Below are 20,542 nucleotides of genomic sequence, written 5' to 3'. Positions count from 1 at the left end.
CAAGATTGCAGAAAGCTATTGGCTATGTACCTGTGGAATTATCTTAAATAGCATTACTAATCTTTATAGAGCAAAAGAAGCTATTTCTTTCATTGTTAAATTCTTAGAGCTGGGTTTCAGAGCTATCAAAACCTAAAGGCAATGCCTCAGGCATTTACACTGCTATCCATTAATATAAAAGTGAGAAGGGCATTACTAGCTGTTGTTATCACACACTGAATTTATTTTTATTTCTGAGGAGAAAAAAAGAAAGCATATTAAAGCTTTTGCTTCTCTGGCTTTTTTCCTCTTCCCGATAATTAGAGTGCTTAGAAAATAAAATAGTCACAGATTCTTATCAGGGACATTGAAGTTATTAAAAATGATTGCATGTATCTTTCTTCTACTCGCAAGAAACAGACTAGTTATTATTCAATTATTATGTGTTTTCAATCTCAAAAAGTGTCTACTGCCAGGTTTCTTGTCAAGCATTTTCAAAATCTCACTTTTTAAGAAAACATGTAGGATAAATCTATTGGAATTACAAGGGTGTTATTTTCACTAGAAAAGTTTCATAAGCTGAGCACTAGAAACAAAGGATAATTTGTGAATTGAGGAACAAAGAGAATACATGTATACAAAAGAATGACTTATGAATTGAGGAATTGTGAATAAAGAAGGATGCATGCAAGAATATCTGCATTTTTTTCTATACATGAGGGAAAGTGGAGAAAACTGTCAAAAATTTAAAATGTAAGTCAGTCTTCAGTTCATTTTCAGGTGTAGAAAAAGTCTAAGCAGACTAAATATGTCTGATTCCAAATGAAGAGATAATGGAAATATGAATGGTGATTTATTTCTAAATTTTGGAAAACTAGATCATGGGGTTATTTAAGTAATTATGTTACTCATGATAAAATGTTTACCTGCCTTTCTGATCCCATTGCTGTACTTTGCAAATGCTAATCTCCTAGCAGACTCTCACTTGAAACACTAATCTTTGAACTTCTCCATAGTTTTGCCTTTTCTAGAATTCATGTAGTTGATACCATACAGTATGTAGCCTTTTCATATTGGCATGTTACACTTGGTAACATACATTTAAGATTCCTCCATGTCTTTTCATGGATCGATAGCTCATGTCTTTTAACACTGGATAATATTCCATTGTCTGCAGACACCACAATTTATTTAACCTTTCACCTACTGAAGGACACAATGGTTTCTTCCAAGTTTTGGTAATTATGAATAAAGTCGCAATAAACATTCATGCACAGATTTTTGTGTAGGCATAAATTTTCACATCCTTTGGGTAAATACCAAGGAGTGAGACTGCTGAATCATATGGTCAGAGCATGTTAGTTTTAGAAACTGTCAAACTGTCGTGCAAAGTGGCAATACCATTTCACATTCCCACCAGCAATGTGTGAGAGCTCCTGTTAATCCACATCCACACCAGCACTTGGTGTCAGTGTTCTGGATTTTTGCCATTCTAGTAGGTGTGTAATAGTATCTCATTGTTTTAATTTTATTTCCTTGATGGCATATGATGTGGAGCATCTTTTCATGTGTTTATTTGCCATCTGTATATCTTTCTGTGGGTGAGTTCTCTATTAAGGTCTTCGGCACATTTTTTAATCATGTTGTTTGTTTTCTTATTGTTGAGCTTCAAGAGTTACTTGTATATTTCAGTCTTTTATCAGTATGACTTTTACAAAATATATTTTCTCCCATTCTGTAGCTTCTGTTCTCTTTCTCTTGACAGTGTCTTTTACCAAACAGATATTTTTAACTTAATTAAGTCCAGTTATTTAATCTTTCTTTCATAGACTATGCTTTTGCTATCGTATCAGTTGACTATGTTTATGTGGGTACATTTCCAGGATCTCTAGTCTGGTCCATCAGTCAATTTGTCTATCCTTTCACCAATACCACGCTGTCTTGATTACTCTGACTTTAGAGTCTTAAAGTCTTGAATACAGATAGCATCATTTATCCAACTGTGCTCTTCTCCACCAATGCTGTATTCATTAGTCTGTTTTTTTCCTCCCTATATAAACTGTAGAATCAGTTTGTCAATATCCACAAAATAATATGTTGGGAATTTGATTGGAATTACATTGACTATATAGATCACATTGGTAAGAACTGACAGCCTAATAATATTGAGTTATTACTGTTTTACACAATGTTACTGCTAAAGGAAACTGGTCAAATTGTACAAGGGGACTTTACTCAAAAGTGCTTACAACTGGGGAGGAGCCAAGATGGTGGCAAGAGTAGAGCAGAGGAAATCTCCTCCCAAAACCATATATATTTTTGAAAATACAACAAATACAACTATTCCTAAAAGAGAGACCAGAAGACACAGGACAACAGCCAGACTACAACTACACCTGTGAGAACCCAGCACCTCATGAAGGGGGTAAGATACAAGATGCAGCCCTGTGGGACCCGAGCACCCCTCACCCCAGCTCCCCGGCAGGAGGAGAGGAATCGGAGTTGGGAGGGAGAGGGTCCCAGGACTGCAAAATACCCAGCCCTAGCCATCTGCACCAGGAGCACAGACACACAGTGCATGGTGTGCTGGATACTAAGGAAACAGGACAGTAAAACCTGCAAGTGGGTCCCTGCAGCTGGTGCCACTGGGAAAAAAGAAAAGTGAGTACTTTCTGAAAGTCTTAAAGGGACAAGGGCCTCACAGCTGGATGGAAATGTCCCAGCACACTCAGCCCAGGAGCTGGGAATCCTGGGGAACTCTGGATGCCCTAACCCCCTGGGTGGCAGTGCAGCTTGGAGGCCCCTCATGGTCATAAACAGCCTCCTGCCTGTTCCCCCTCCAGCTCAGCCCTGGCACAGTGAAGCAGCAGCCTGAGGCTGGCCACACACACAGCAGCAGGGCAAGAATCAGACACCCCCATCTGCACGCAGCTGCCCAGCACAAACCGCTAGGGGTCGCCATTCTCATAGAAGATGAAGGCCACAAACTAGCAAGAAGGGACATTCTCCCAGATGATACAAGTGCCAAATCCCCACAACTATCTCTACTGCTATGAAAAGGCAGAAGAATTTGATCCAGACCAGAATCACACAGACATCCTCCTCTGAGAGGGAAACTGGGGAGATAGACCTAACCAATCTTCCTGAAAAAGAATTCAAAATAAAGGTCATAACCATGCTGATGGAGCTATAGAGAAAAATGCAAGAGCTAACTGACAAAATAGGGAGGGAGACTACAGAAATAAAACAATCTCTGGAAGGACTTAAAAACAGAATGGACAAGATGCCAGAGGCCATAAATGGAATAGAAACCAGAGAACAGAAACACATAGAAGCTGATGCAGAGAGAGATAAAAGGATCTCCAGAAATGAAACAATATTAAGAGAATGGTGTGACCAATCCAAAAGGAACAATATCCGCATTACAGGGGTACCAGAAGAAGAAGAGAGAGAAAAAGGGATAGAAAGTGTCTTTGAAGAGATAATTTCTGAAAACTGCACCAAGCTGGGGGAGGAAATAGTCGATCAGCCCATGGAAGGACTCAGAACTCCCAACAGAAGGGACCCAAGGAGGACAACACCAAGACACATAATAATTAAAATGGCAAAGATCAAGGACAAGGACAGAGTAGTAAAGGCAGCTAGAGAGAGGAAAAAGGTCACCTACAAAGGAAAACCCATCAGGCTATCATCAGACTTCTCAACAGAAACCTTACAGGCCAGAAGGGAATGGCATGACATATTTAATACAATGAAACAGAAGAGCCTTGAACCAAGGATACTGTATGCAGCACGATATAGAGAAAATAAAATCACAGCAAAGAAAGCGGATCAACCAAATACTAATTAAAGGCAAAAAAATAAAATCAACTATTCACAAAAGCAGTCAAAGGAAACACAAAAGAGCACAGAATAAAACACCCAAAATATAAAGAATGGAGGAGGAGGAATAAGAAGGGAGAGAAATAAAGAAACATCAGAAAGTGTTTATAATAGCTCAATAAGCAAGCTAAATTAAACAGTAAGATAGTATAGAAGCTAACCTTGAACCTTTGGTAACCACGAATCTAAAGCCTGCAATGGCAATAAGTACATTTCTTTCAATAATCACCTTAAATATAAATGGACTAAATGCACCAATCAAAAGACATGGAGTCATAGAATGGATAAAAAAGCAAGACCCATCCATATGCTGCTTACAAGAGACTCACCTCAAAACCAAAGATATGCACAGACTAAAAGTCAAGGGATGGAAAAAGATATTTCATGCGAACAACAGGAAGAAAAAAATCAGGTGTTGCAGTACTAGTATGAGACAAAATAGACTTCAAAACAAAGAAAGTAACAAGAGATAAAGAAGGACATTACATAATAATAAAGGGCTCAGTCCAACAAGAGGATAGATCCACTGGACAGAAAATAAGTAAGGACACAGAGGCACTGAACAGCACACTAGAACAGATGGACCTAATAGACATCTACAGAACTCTACATTCAAAAGCAACAGGATACACAATCTTCTCAAATGCACATGGAACATTCTCGAGAATAGACCACATACTAGGACACAAAAAGAGCCTCAGTAAATTCAAAAAGTTTGAAATTCTACCAATCAACTTTTCAGACCACAAAGGTATAAAACTAGAAATAAATTGTACAAAGAAAACAAAACGTCTCACAAACACATGGAGGTTTAACAACATGCTCCTAAATAATCAATGGATCAATGACCAAATTAAAATGGAGATCCAGCAATATATGGAAACAAATGACAACAACAACACAAAGCCCCAACTTCTGTGGGACGCAGCAAAAGCTGTCTTAAGAGGAAAGTATATAGCAATCCAGGCATATTTAAAGAAGGAAGAACAATCCCAAATGAATAGTCTAATGTCACAATTATCAAAATTGGAAAAAGAAGAACAAGGTCAGCAGACAGAGGGACATAATAAAGATCAGAGAAGAAATAAATAAAATTGAGAAGAATAAAACAATAGAAAAAATCAATGAAACCAATAGCTGGTTTTTCGAGAAAATAAACAAAAGAGATAAGCCTCTAGCCAGACTTATTAAGAGAAAAATAGAGTCAACACCCATCAACAGAACCAGAAACGAGAAAGGAAAATCACGATAGACCCCACAGAAATACAAAGAATTATTAGAGAATACTATGAAAACCTATATGCTAACAAGCTGGAAAACCTATGAGAAATGGACAACTTCTTAGAAAAATGCAACCTTTCAAGACTGACCCAGAAGGAAACAAAATCTAAACACGCCAATTACCAGCAACAAAATTGAATCAGTAATAAAAAAACTAACCTAGAACAAAACCCCCAGGCCAGATGGATTTACCTCATAATTTTATCAGACATACAGAGAAGACATAATACCCATTCTCCTTAGAGTTTTCCAAAAAATAGAAGAAGAGGGAATACTCCCAAACTCATTCTATGAAGCCAACATCACCCTAATACCAAAACCAGGCAAAGATCCGACCAAAAAAGAAAACTACAGACCAATATCTCTGATGAACGTAGATGCAAAAGTACTCAATAAAATATTAGCAAACCGAATTCAAAAATACATCAGGAGGATCATACACCACGACCAAGTGGGATTCATCCCAGGGATGCAAGGATGGGACAACATTAGAAAATCCATCAACATCATCCACCACATCAACAAAAAGGACAAAAACCACATGATCATCTCCATAGATGCTGAAAAAGCATTTGACAACATTCAACATCCATTCATGATAAAAACTCTCAACAAAATGGGCATAGAGGGCAAGTACCTCAACATAATAAAGGCCATATATGATCAACCCACAGCTAACATCATACTGAACAGCAAGAAGCTGAAAGCTTTTCCTCTGAGATCGGGAACAAGACAGGGATGCCCACTATCCCCACTGTTATTCAACGTGGTACTGGAGGTCCTAGCCATGGCAATCAGACAAAACAAAGAAATACAAGGAATCCAGATTGGTAAAGAAGAAGTCAAACTGTCACTATTTGCAGATGACATGATATAGTACATAAAAAACCCTAAAGACTCCACTGCAAAACAACTAGAACTAATATCGGAATTCAGTAGAGTTGCAGGATACAAAATTAACACACAGAAATCTGTAGCTTTCCTATACACTAACAATGAACTTATAGAAAGAGAAATCAGGAAAAGAATTCCATTCACAATAGCATCAAAAAGAATAAAATACCTAGGAATAAACCTAACCAAGGAAGTGAAAGACCTATACCCTGAAAACTACAAAACACTCTTAAGAGAAATTAAAGAGGTCACTAACAAATGGAAACTCATCCCATGCTCCTGGCTAGGAAGAATTAATATCATCAAAATGGCCATCCTGCCCAAAGCAATATAAAGTTTCAATGCAATCCCTATCAAATTACCAACAGCATTCTTCAATGAACTGGAACAAATAGTTCTAAAATTCATATGGAACCACCAAAGACCCCAAATAGCCAAAGTAATCCTGGGAAGGAGGAATAAAGTAGGGGGGATCTCACTCCCCATCTTCAAGCTCTACTACAAAGCCACAGTAATCGAAACAATTTGGTACTGGCCCAAGAACAGACCAGTGGAACAGAATAGAGACTCCAGACATTAACCCAAACATATATGGCCAATTAATATATGAAAAAGGAGTCATGGATATACAATGGGGAAATGACAGTCTCTTCAACAGATGGTGCTGGCAAAACTGGACAGCTACATGCAAGAGAATGAAACTGGATCACTGTCTAACCCCATACACAAAAATAAATTCAAAATGATCAAAGACCTGAATGTAAGTCATGAAACCATAAGACTCTTAGAAAAAAACATAGGCAAAAATCTCATGGACATAAACATGAGTGACTTCTTCATGAACATATCTCCCTGGGCAAGGGAAACAAAGGCAAAAATGAACAAGTGGGACTATATCAAGCTAAAAAGCTTCTGTACAGCAAAGGACACCATCAATAGAACAAAAAAGTATCCTACAGTATGGGAGAATATATTCATAAATGACAGATCTGATAAAGGATTGACATCCAAAATATATAGAGCTCACACACCTCAACAAACAAAAAGCAAATAATCCACTTAAAAAATGGGCAGAGGAGCTGAATAGACAGTTCTCTAAAGAAGAAATCCAGATGGCTAACAGGCACATGAAAAGACGTTCCACATTGCTAATCATCAGAGAAACGCAAGTTAAAACCACAATGAGATATCATCTCACACCAGTAAGGATGGATACCATTCAAAAGACAAACAATAAATGTTGGCGAGGTTGTGGAGAAAGAGGAACCCTCCTACACTGCTGGTGGGAATGTAAATTAGTTCAACCATTGTGGAAAGCAATATGGAGGTTCCTCAAAAACCTCAAAATAGAAATACCATTTGACCCAGGAATTCCACTTCTAGGAATTTACCCTAAGAATGCAGCAGCCCAGTTTGAAAAAGACAGATGCACCCCTCTGTTTATCGCTGCACTGTTTACAATAGCCAAGATATGGAAGCAACCTAAGTGTCCATCAGTAGATGAATGGATAAAGAAGATGTGGTACATATACACAATGGAATATTACTCAGCCATAAGAAAAAGACAGATCCTACCATTCCTAACAACATGGATGGAGCTAGAGGGTATTATACTCAGTGAAATAAACCAGGTGGAGAAAGACTAGTACCAAATGATTTCACTCATATGTGGAGTATAAGAACAAAGGAAAACTGAAGGAACAAAACAGCAGCAGAATCACAGAACCCAAGAATGGACTAACAGTTACCAAAGGGAAAGGGACTGGGGAGGATGGGTGGGAAGGGAGGGATAAGGGTGGGGAAAAAGAAAGAGGGCATTACGATTAGCACGTATAGTGCGTGGGGGGCATGGGGAAGTCTGTGCAACACAGAGAAGACAAGTAGTGATTTTACAGCATCTTACTAGGCAGATGGACAGTGACTGTGAAGGGGTATGTGGGGGGACTTGGTGAAGGGGGGAGCCTAGTAAACATAATGTTCTTCATATAATTGTATTCGATACCAAAATAAATAAATAAATAAATAAATAAATAAATAAATAAAATGAAACATTGAACAAGAAAATTTTTTTTAAATGACTCACCATTTCCAAAGTATCACACCAATTTCTCCCATCATTTTGATTGAATTGCCTCTCTACATAACTCTCAACCTTTTACCTTTAACTGATGTTCTATGTGAAGATAAATAATTCTGGGTGTATCTTTTCTTTCTTTATATCCTGTTGATTCACATTTGCTCAGTTTACTGGGTATTTTTCTAAAGAAATATTGAAATAATTCTATTGTTATGTACATATTTTCACATCACCACTGGTTATATTAAGAATATTAGACAAAAATAGATAGTTGATTAATGGTTCTCTGCAAGGGAATAAGGAGCATTCATGTTTGTTGGAAAATATATGCTTAACTTTGTACCTGTGAAGTGTCAGTGTCTGGGTGCTGAGAACATGGTTGAAATGGGTATGCCCTAAAACTGATTACAAGAGTCTAGTTGGGGAGATAGAACAATAAACCAGAAAAAAAATCATCATTCCTACAATAGATGTATTTGTACAATAGTAGGAAGTACATATGTTGAAATAATTTTATCATAGTCTGAGATGAGGATAACAATTAGACAAAATCTTTAAGAGCTCATAATATATGCGCTAGGCCCTTGAAAGCATGACCAGGAGAGCATTTTAACAAGAAGAAGAACACATGGGCAAAGTCACAGAATCAAAAAATGGCAAGGCTCTCTGAGAAAAAGAAATAATTGAAACAAAGATGAAAGGGAATATTGGTGGTAGCACCTCAAGTGAGAATAAGATCAAATTGTGAAGTTCTTGTGTGAACAATTCTGTACTTTAGTAGGTCATCTGGACAGCAATATGGCAAATGAAGTGGAGGTAATGATACCAAAATCTGGGGGAAAAATGAGGTTGTAAAATGAGTGTAGGAGATAAGGCATAAACATAGTAAAAATTGCTGTAGACAAATGGATATACAGAAAATGGTCATGTGTAAGTAGCACTATTTGGTTAAAGTGAATCAACAAGTTACTAATATCCAATATCCCAAATGCTGTAGGTGGATATTGGAGTTTTTTGAGCCTAAATATATTTTCCAGACTTTCCCTGTGTTCCAATTGAAGAAATCAACCTACTATAAAATAAATGATGTTTATTTTCTTCATGGATTTTAATGACTATTCTTCTGCTCTAGATGCTTCTTCAATAATTATTTCTCAAATATTCCCAGAGGTTGAGATAAAGTTAGACAGTATATAATTTGTAGAATGCACCTCTCCCTTTTAAAAAACTGTGATATACATAACCTTTCCTTTCCAGCAGAACACTACCTATCCATTATTTTTTAATAAAATTATTAAGGTAGATTAGTGATTTTACCAGCCTCAAGTTTATAGCATATCTTAAGCTATACTGAAACTTGAAACTGGTTGAAAAAGCTAGTTTTTCTCTTTTGGACCCTTCATCTACTTTAGGTTTCAACTTCTCTCTATAGTTTTTCTCCTATTTTCAGTTCACAGATCTTTTCCTTGACAGAATATCCAAAATATAAAGAAGAGTCTAGGTTTTCATTTTTATCTTTTCTATTAACAATGCTTTATCATCTCCAAGGGGCCAAGTGTTTACCATTTCTATTCTACTTATGACTCCAAAGCTTGCTCTTTTTTTTTTTCCTCTGGCAATTTGATTTTTATGGCAAAATATGATTTTAACTAATCTATGATATACTGTTAGTTTTGTTTATTATTTATACTTTTAATGTTATTTTAATGTTTTTGCTCATTAAGAATTCTTCGAAGTACAATTTTGTCTTCTTCATAGTGTAACATAGGTCCAGCACAATCACAATTGCAATTGTAATTTGGGTCTGATAGAATGATTCTGCAATGTTTTTGGTCTCAGTCAGATTAAGGATTAAGTTCCTATCCATTCTAATGTCTTTTTGAAAATACATTTTTCTTTTATGATCACATTTTTCTCACCTGTAGTGGGCTGAATGGTGACTCCCCAAGATAGCTGCGTGGCCTAAGTCCCAGAATCTATAAATGTTATCCTGTTTGGGAATAAAAGGATCTTTGCATATGTAATTAAGTAAAATAAAGTCTCATGATAAGATATTCCTGGAGGAGAATGACATCCTAAATTCAATGGCAAGACTTTACAAGAGAAGAAAAGGAGAAACAGGTGGAGAGACATGAAGAATAAGGCCATGGGAAAACGAAGCAGAGATTGGAATGATGCAGACCTCAGCCAAAGCCAGGAGCCACCAGGAGCTGTAAGACACAAGGAAGGATTCTTCCCTAGACACTTCAGAGGGAGGGCAACCCTGCTGACACCTTGATTTTGTAATTTTCACCCCCAGAGCTGTGAGAGAATAAATGTGTATTGCTTTAAGTCACCAAGTTTTTTTTAATTAAGATACCATTGATATACAGTCTTACGAAGATTTTACATGAGCAACATTGTGATTACTACATTCACCCACATTATCAAGTCCCCCTCCACACCCCACCACAGTCACTGTCTATCAGCAAAGTAAGATGTTATAGAGTCACTATTTGTCTTTTCGGTGCTATCCTGCCTTCCCCATGACCCCCTTACATTATGTGTGGTAATCATAATGCTTCTTAATCCCCTTCTCCCTCCCTTCCCACATCTTCTCTCCATCCCATTTCCTTTTGGTAACAGCTAGTCCCTTCTTGGAGTCTGTGAGTCTATTGCTGTTTTATTCCTCGAGTTTTGCTTCATTGTTATACTCCACAAATGAGGGAAATCATTCGGTACTTGTCTTTCTCCACCTGGCTTATTTCACTGAGAATAATACCCTCTAGCTCCATCCATGTTGCTGTAAATAGTAGGAACTGTTTTCTTCTTATGGCTGAATAGTATTCCATTGTGTATATGTGCTACATCTTCTTTATCCAATCATCTACTGATGGACACTTAGGTTGCTTCCATATCTTGGCTATGGTAAATAGTGCAGTGATAAACATAGGGGTTCATCTGTCTTTTTGTATCTGGGATCTTGTTCTCTTTGGACAAATTCCTAGGAGTGAAATTCCTGGGTCAAATGACTCTATTTTTATTTTTTTGAGGAACCTCCATATTGCTTTCCACAGAGATTTAACTAGTTTACATTCCCACCAGCAGTGTAGAAGGATTCCCCTACTCCACATCCTCACCAGCATTTGTTGTTCCTTGTCTTTTGGAAGTTGGCTATACTAACTGGTGTGAGATGATATCATATTGTGCTTTAAATTTGCATTTCCCTGATAATTAGTGACGTGGAGCATTTTCTGTATCCAAAATGCTGTAAGTGGATATTGGAGTTTTTTTAGCCTAAATATATTTTCCAGACTTTCCCTGTGTTCCAGTTGAAGAAATCAACCTACTATGTCTGTTGTTGAGCCATGAAATTTCTAATAATTTATTACAGCAGGCCTAAGAAATTAATACAGAGATAATCACATTTTGAGGACAAAATAAAAAAAATGTCTGATAACTCATATAATAACTTTAGTAGGAGATAATCTGGTGTATAACATGTTTTTGAACACTAATTTATTCCAGCTTCCTTAGATTTTCTTTTGAAATATAATGGCATTGAATTCACCCAAAATCCTATTTTTGAAGTATATGTTTCTGAACAGTTACTGTGTTAAGGTGATATAATTTCTTCAATTTTCTTATTATGGTCACTTGTAGCAAACAGTCTATGTTAGTTAGAATGAGAATTAGAGCCCTAGAACTAATAGTTAGGATACTAGAAGTAATAATGTCTTCTAGTTATGTATCGGTTTGTCTTTATCACTACAACGATTCCTGACATTCACAGGTCTCATTCTCTCACCTTGTGTGCCCTGCTGTCTTTTCTTTGTCATTGATCTGGGAAAAGGTTTCCTAGACTTGACCCCTCACACAAACAAAAGATCTACCCGATGTTAAGTTTGGTGTTACGGATTTATAATCAAGAAACGGAAAATCAATGTCATAGAATAGAATAAAGTGGAGTTTTACTTTTCTTTAATGAAATATAGTTTATTTTGCTTGAAGGTGGGAAACTTACCTAAGAAACCTTTTCTAATTTTTTTGTATAGTGTCCTACTTCAGTTGAGAAAGCTCAAAAATATTTTCATTTAATAAAAACCAATTGAACTCCTACAACTTACAAGGCATAGACTCATTTAAATTGAAGATTTCTTACCTTAAAATTTGCATTTAACTGTCATGGTATTAAGATGACATTACCTTAATAAAATGACAACCTGATAGTGCAGTAATTGTTTCTTAAATCAAATAATGTGAAAGTCTTTGAGTCAAGCAAAATAAACGCTGGGCTATAAAAGCAATAACCCATTCTCATTCCTCGCTTTATTGCAATGTAAAAATTATTATCATTATACTTACTAACCTGAACAAATAAATATTCATTGAATGATCACATTTCCCTTTTATTAGGATTTTCATAATAATAAAGACATCTAAATTTCCCTTTTATATTATATTCATATTAAACATCTCAGATAGATGAACAGTGTGATCAGAGTAGTAAAGATAAAACTATTTAAGAGGAAAAACTTACATTACCAGAAAAGGATTTGTTTCTTTGCTGAGATGATCTGAATTCTTTTACTTTTCCATTTTCATTTTCTTTCCTGTGCCACCCTACCATGTCTCTCTCTCTCTCTCTCTTTCTCCTTCCCCTCCCTTTTTCATTCCTTCCTTTCTCCTTTTTTTCTCCCTTGCTATCTTTCTCCCATTCATTAAGCATTTACTGAGGATCATGTATATGTTACCCACTGAATTCGGGGATATCAAAGTCCACAAGACTGTCACTGATCTCATGACGTTTACAAGTGACCTCTTTATATAATCAGTTTTATACACAACCCCAATTGGAAATCATCACCTGATGTCCTATAATTGCATCTAACATAATCTGTCTATGGAGTTTAACTCATTCTAAAATCTCTGAGTCCTTATGGACTCCTTTGACATTTTCATCCTTCATGTCTAGTCATCAAAACAAGTTTATTTTACCTCTATATGTCTTGAACCTGTATACCTGTTTTTGATTACTTCTCTCCCTGTCCCCATTTGGTTCTTCTCCAAATTCTTATTATCTAGTCACTGAATAATCTCTGTATAATCTAAATCATTCCATATCTGAATGCTTAATTAAAATATAAAGACCTCTATGATGAAATCTACAGAATATTTTTTGGAGGGAGAAAAAAAGAAAATCTAAATAAATGGGAGGATGGTGCATACTCAATATTGCTATCATACTTGATATCATATGGAATACTTGATATCATAGAGATGTCGATTTTCCTGGAATTAATCTATAAATTTAATTCCAATTAAAACCTAAGCTTTTTTTTCTCTCAAAATTTAGTCAACTCTAGAATTCTTTTGAAATAGAAAAGGTCAAGAATATCCTAGACAACTTTGAAGAGCAAAGCTGAAGGGCATATAACATATAGTATTGGTGCAAAGGTAGACAATACTGACTTATAAAATTAAATTGACAGTTCAGAAATAGATCAGTGTATATATATACATGACTACCTTAGTTATGACAATTATGGTGCCACTATAGAACAGTGGGGAAATAATTTTTTTCCCAATAAACCGTTCTGGGCCAATTGGCTATATTTTCTTCATACATCCAAATACCAGTATGAGTGAATTTGGGATCCCACTACAATTTCTGATTTTCATTTGATCTGGTACAGGAAATGTAAGACTGAAAGGTTTTACTAATAGTTCCATATTTTCTTTCAAGTCTAACCGACTAATGATGGTAGAAGTCATAGATACAGACAATGAAATAGAAGAGTTGCAGGTTTGAGGCAGGCGTTTGTTTATTAGGTTTTGGATATTTAGATAAAATCATAATTAGCAGTGAATGTGTTTTGCTATTTGGAAAAACTAAGTGGATGAATTCCAGAAGAAGTTTACTATCTGGAAACTCCTGCTTATTTCATAGATCTGTAGAATATATTCACTTCCACTCATTCATTTTTTAATATGGATATGACTAAAACTGCAAGAAAGACTCAATTTAATTGGAATGATTAGGATAGTAGTTGCCCGCATAGTGACATGGAGATAGTCTGGTAAGAGCAAAGCTCCTTGCTGCCTTCCAGAACTTCCTCTGCCTGGCCCTTCCTTTCCCTGTGCTTGACAATCCATGATATTCTGCCACTTAGCTTTTGTATTCATCCTAGAAATGCACATGTTGCTCACATCACAGATTTGCCGGGATCAATAAGAACAATGAATTTAAGTTCATGTGAGACACTTAAGAAATTAAAAAAAAAAAAAAAAAACTTGGTTGCAAACACTTGCATTCATTTTCTGCCTAAGGGCAAAACCGGATGAGTGAGTCAGGCTCCTGAGCCCTCTGTGTCTCTGAGTAGTTCAGAGAACAAAGAATATTGTTTACCCCTATGAGGATGCTTCAAAGTTTTTAAAGCAACACAAGAATCATATTATTTTACAAACAGGAACATTCTGTAACAGGAAGATGACACTCAAGAAGAGTTCTTTTTCTTTGGCACCTTGTACCAAATTTCTGCTAACTAAAATTAATGTGTTACCTATTTACTTCTCAGGTGGTATCAAAGGAGCACTGGTATTACAGTGGGAACACTATCATAATTATATTTTAAATAAATACAGTATTAGAGCTTATCTCCTGTACATTCAGCAGAACATATTTCGGCAAGCCCATGTATAATTTGATTACTATTCACCATAAATGGATCCTTTTGTGGAGCTGCATTCACTGCAGGATAGTAATCTGTTGATAGGCTTTATTGCTGTATTTTATTTTGTGTATCCATTTAATTTTTATGGAAGTATAATTGACATGCAGTATCCTACTATTTTCGGTTTTACATCATAGTGACATTATGAAATATTCCCCATGTTAAGTCTAGTTACCATCTGTCACCATCCAATATTATTGATTATATTCACTATGCTATACATTACATCCCCATGACTTATTTTTTTTTTAACTGGAAGTTTGTACCTTCTAATGCCTGTCACATTTTGCCCAGTCTTCAACTACTCCCCTTCTAGTAACCAATAGTTCATTTGTTTCTTTTATCTATGGTCTGTCTCTGATTTATTTTGTTTTGTTTATTGGTTTTGTTTTTTAGATTCCACATACAAGTGAAGTCATACAATTTTGTATGAAGGTCATTCTCTATCTGACCTTTCACTTAGCATAATATCCTCCAGGTCCATCCATGTTGTCACAAACGGCAAGATTTCATTCTTTTTTATAGCTGTATAATATTCCATTGAGTATATGTTTGTCTGTATGTATATACATATATATACCATATATATATATATATATATATACCATACATACACACACACACACACACACACACACACACACACACACACATATACCACATCTTCTTTATCACTGACACTTATGTTGCTTCCCTATCTCGGCTATTGTAAATAGTGCTACAATGAACATGGCCACATATTATCTTTTCGAACTGGTGTTTTTTTTTTTCCTTTGGATAAATACCCAGAAGTAGAATTGCTGGATTGTATGGTAGTTCTATTTTTTTTTTTTTGAGGAACCTCATACTGTTTTCCATATTTACTATACCAATTTACATTCACACCAATAGTACACAAGTGTTCCCTTTTCTCCACATTCTCACCAGTACTTGTTATTTTTTTGTCTTTTTGTTGACACCCAAACAGACAAGTCTGAGATGAAACTGTGGCTTTGATTTTTATTTCCCTGATTAGTGAAGTTGAACATATTTTCATGTGCCTGTTGTGTTTCCCTATTTTAAATTCTTAAGAAACCTCCAAATCTAGGAAAATATCTTTGTCTGAAAAGAGAAGTGATGAATTTTCTTGGCTCTTCTTAATGTCATCCTCACATATTCATAAATACAAACTAAAATTTTACATGGAAGAAAAATTACCTTATTCATGAAGGTGACAATTGATAAGAATATGAAGTGTCAGAAATGGAAAGGGTATTATATACCTTTTCCTTTTTCCTTTAGCCTTATTACTGATATTTGGAGGGCAGCATGTGTAGGAGGAAAAGAGTAGCTAAGTGTCATGATAACTATTCACCATAAATGGATTCTTTGTGGAGATGCATCCACTGCAGGATAGTAATCTGTTGATAAGCTTTATTGCTGTATTTTATTTTGTGTATCCATTTAATTTTTATGGAAGTATAATTGACATGAAGTATCCTACTATTTTCGGTTTTACATCACAGTGACATTATGAAATGTTCCCCATGTTAAGTCTAGTTACCATCTGTCACCATCCAATATCATTGACTATATTCACTATGCTATACATTACATCCCCATGACTTGTTATTTTTTTTTAACTGGAAGTTTGTTCCTTCTAATGCCTGTCATGAGTGACCTTGGACTGGTGATAAGATATATCTAAATTCATTGACATTATCTTTATGTGATTATTATCCATAGTTTAGTATGTTGGCTATATAAAGAATGCTTCCAAATCAGTAAGAAAAATCAACTGTTCTAATAAACAAACAAAAACAAAAGATATGAGCTGGCTATTTACAGAAAAGGGAATCAGAACAACTAATATACATTTGAAAAGATATTTATGCTCACTAGAAACCAGATGAATCAAAATAAAATGTTAATGAAATATACTTTCTACCATCAGAGTAGCAAAATAAATTAGAACCAATCAATTCTAGACATTGGTCAACAGGTACTGCCAAACTGCAGCTCTCCTACTTTTTGAGATCTCCCAATTACTTGAAAGAACAATTTTGACTATATCTATAGAAGGTGTACATGAAAATGCCCTATGACTGAAAAAGGTTATTTCTAGGTATATACCCTAAGGAAATTATTGTCAAGTTATACAAGTAGTTATATAAGTGCTATATTGTAGCAGTGTTAGAGGTAGCAAAAATAAATTGTGGCTCTGCTCAGCAATAGACTCTTGTGCATCAAGAAGAATGAAAAGAGAACTAGCTTCATTTGTGCTGACATGGATAAATCTACAAGTAAATTATTCATAGAAAAAAATAAGTTGCATAAGGTAGAATATAACATTATTTATATAAAACTTTAAAATACAGGAAATAATACACTATTTATAGATAAATATGTATGTAATACAACTAAAAAAATATATGGACTGAAGTCAAACCAAAGTCAAATTTATGAACCTGGAAGGGAGAGAGACAGGATTGAGGAGCAGAATGAAGGGTCTTCCACCTTATTTGTTGTGTATCCTTCCCCCAAATATATTATCCAGGGTTCAATTTAATGGGGCCATAATTTAAAGGTATTGGATGTGTGCATTTTATTGTATATACCTCAAAATAAGAAATTTTAAAAAATAAAATAAAATATTTCTAGTATTAAATTAAAAAGAATGAGGAAATATTCAGTAAACACAGATAATTAATAACCGTGTTCCTAAAAGATCAAAAGATAAAATAAATAAAAAGGCATCATGATATGTTTATTAGGAAGACCAAAAATATGAAACTATTTACATAAAAAATTCAAGCATACACTAAAATATACAGAATAATCATGTAATCCATCATCCCAAATTCAATGATTGTCAAGTCTTAGTCAATTTGTTACATCTGTACTCCTATTCCCTTCTCTCTCCTGCATTATTTACATTAATTGAACCAAATTTCAGGCATCACCTCAAATAATATTATATCATATAAAATATAGACATTTTATAAGATACTAACATTTGGTAGTTCTGAGTGATGAGTTCATGGACATTTTTTATATTCATATTAGCCTTTGGATATTTCTGTCATTAACTTTTAATTTTAAACAAAAAATAATAAAATGGCAACAGGGGAATAAGAGAAATAAAACAGAAATAAAAGAAACAATAGCCCTTGCCTATTTCTTATCATTCTACTCAAGAAGATCGTCCATTTCCACAACAGACATTTTGTTTTTCACTTTTTCATGAAATTGTAGAATTCTCCTTATACAGAAAGCAACAGAATTTCAAAACATGTTATCAGAGAATACTGATATTTTTTTAACAGAAGAGAGAAATGTTGAGTGTTTTTTGCATTAGAAGGAATTACCATCAGTAAGATTACCTGCAATTAGGAATTTCTATGCTAGATTCCATCTACATCTTTTAAGCAGAGCAGCAAAGCTCAATATAAAATTTGTAATGTTGTCTTTAAACATTAGCATTGTAAAGTAGAATATTAGAAGAATTTTCAAGTTCACCAAAGGACTCTTTAAATAGTCCCCTGGCCCTGATAATCCAGAGAGGGGGTTTTCACAAGCATTTTTGCTTAAATAAATGGAAAGAAATTCACACTCAGAGATCCCAGGACATTTGTCAACACCTATTTTTGACTGGGAAAAATCCTCCAAGTACTATGCAAATTAGAAATAAACTCACCCACATATGAGGGGGTTAATCAATAACAAGAGACATAAATTAGAAAGTGGTGAAAAGAAATTTATTATCTTACTTTCTTTCACACAGTGCACACATCATTTGAATGCAGGTATCCAGGACAATTAATTTCACTCAGGTGAGGGAAAAGATAATTAGGCATGAGAAGGAAGCAGGGCTATAGAGCATCATTTCCTCTTAAAATGTTAAAATTTAATCTTCATGTCAAAGATCAATTTAAAATCTCTTCTTAGAACATATCAATTGAATTTAAGGTGGGAAAATGGTATATGTCTAGAACTAGTTGCTTAGATTCATGAATGACATAATTTAATTAACATTCTTTTAGTTAAATATGGTCTTTACAAAATAAAAAATAAACCACAGAAATGTTTGATAAACATCTTAGGAGGAACTATAGCCATAAAATATACCTAATAATTTTAATAAATGCAAAAATAGAAAATAGTTTCATATGCTTTAAATTAATGTAAACAATATTTTTGTCAAGTATATTTTGGGAAAAACTGGGATTCTTAGAAAACTAGAAAAGTGAATGTGTCCACTCAGGAAGCTAGAAATGTAGTAAGTCCATTGGATTTTTTTAAGTGATGACTTCTCATTTTAAATGTGCAGCTTGTTTTATCTTAAGCAAGATTTTAACCTGGTTACACAACGAGAACTAAGTGAAACACTGTGTGCAAAGTTCTTTTCTTCATGCTTAACGTTAGTATGTATTGATTAAATAGTAAATGATTATTTTAATTACTATTGCTAATATATGTTATTTCCTATGTATATATTTGTCACAGGTAGAAATGCTGTCGTGTTAGGAATGCTATTGATATTAACACAGTTACTTGTAAAACAACATTTTCTTCTTGGGCTATATCTTTTACCAACATCAGTCAGACAAAAAAATGTCCTGGTCTAGGAGTAAGGAATTGTGGATTTAATTACTGCTGTTTAGAGCTACATTTAGCTGTCTTCCTTAGCTTTTGTGTGCTGTTTGAGAAGGAACTGGGAGGGTGGATCTTGACAGGTCCTGTGTATTATTCCAAGGATAAGAATTTTAGACTTTGTTTTAGACATGTAGTGGGGGTGGGGAGGAAGTTTAGTGGGAACTAAAGGACTTTGAGTAGAAATTTGAACAATTACTCCAGATGATTGGGAAGAGTCATTTGAATGTGGGTGGGTCGGGCTTATAAGGGAAGCTGAAGGGGTTGTTGGAATAATATGGGCCAAAAATGAGCCTCAATTAAGAATATAGGAATGAGAATGGAAAGAATGGGGTTCATATGGTAGAGATGCATGGCATCATACATAGTGATGTCAAGAGATCTTGCCAACAGCTGCTATCAAAAGAACCCAAATAACTTTGGAAAGGCTATGCATGATCTTATGTTAGGGTATTTGTTGTTATGGCTATTATCTGTCACTAATATTTCAAAATAAAGTGGGATAAAATTAATTGTACTTAGCAATGAGAACTAAGAATGATATATTTGAAGGTACCTTGCAATACTTTAACCAAGGTATAACTTGACTTCCCAATAATTATAACATCTACAAGGACTTTTGATATATTTATATATTTTCCAATGCTTCTAAAACAATACTATTTATGTATCATGCAATCAACAAATATTTGCTGAATAAATATAACTTCAGATCCCAGTTTTCTTTGAAATGGTATGGTACATTGGTATATTCACCAGCTTTGTTGCAAATTTCATCTTTAAACTAAAGACTGAACAATGAATTAAAATAGAATTAGTAACTAAAACTAGAGCTGACACACAGGAAAACATGAATTATTGATGTAAGATTTTATTTTTCTATAGTTTTTTTCCCGTGGACTGTGCCTTGGCTGCAGGTTTTTTTTTATTAGACTAATAAAAATGTAATGAAATGTTAGCATTGAATCACTCTGATTATATGATCACAATAAGTAAATTATCCTACAAATAAAATGAATATCATAATAATAACATAACCATCATTTATAGGCAGAATCTTATATTCTCAGCTCTTTACTATTTA

This window comes from Manis javanica, chromosome 9, assembly GCF_040802235.1.
Source record: "Manis javanica isolate MJ-LG chromosome 9, MJ_LKY, whole genome shotgun sequence".
NCBI lineage: Eukaryota > Metazoa > Chordata > Mammalia > Pholidota > Manidae > Manis > Manis javanica.
This window is presented reverse-complemented; position numbering follows the sequence as displayed.